Source organism: Austrofundulus limnaeus, unplaced genomic scaffold (assembly GCF_001266775.1).
Source record: "Austrofundulus limnaeus strain Quisiro unplaced genomic scaffold, Austrofundulus_limnaeus-1.0 Scaffold78, whole genome shotgun sequence".
NCBI lineage: Eukaryota > Metazoa > Chordata > Actinopteri > Cyprinodontiformes > Rivulidae > Austrofundulus > Austrofundulus limnaeus.
The window spans coordinates 1,141,604-1,142,222 of record NW_013952480.1 but is presented as its reverse complement, the minus strand read 5'-3'; positions in this window follow the sequence as shown (position 1 = coordinate 1,142,222).

Sequence of the window (619 nt, the reverse complement as noted above, 5' to 3'; positions counted from 1 at the left end):
CACACACACACACACACACACACACACACACACACACAGAGGCACAAATTGTTCCACAGGGTCTGAACAGACATCTCTGCATCCTTCAGTGTAAAGATGCACTTGAATGATAATGGCCAGCAGAGAGCTCTCTGTGCAGTCACAACACCCTACCTCCAATGAGATGCATCCAAATTTGTCCATGAATGCACCTGCATGTATGTGAGCGTGTGGAGTTCAAATGTGGTGGTTATTTTTCTTGTTTGATTTTTATCCCCCCCCCCCCTTTTTTTAATCAGAGACATCTTTCTAAATCAAAACAAAATAGGGAAAATAGTGTTTGGGATTGTCCTTTAAAAAATGAGAAGCATAAACTGTCTTCTTTAGTGTCAAGGGAAAATGTGTTTCTTAAAAAAATGAATAAAATCAAAAAGTCAAAATTAAACAACTAAAGCCCAGATAAACAGCTTTAGCTTCTGGGGAAAAAAAATCTAGTTTGAAAGAATATTTAATGGTTTGAATTAGGGAGAGTCTTTCATTTTGGGATAATGTTGTTGCTTCTTTTCTATAAGTCCTTGACAAATATTACACTCTTGTAAAATGTAGCTAATGTTTTGTATTTAGATATAAATCATTCGAA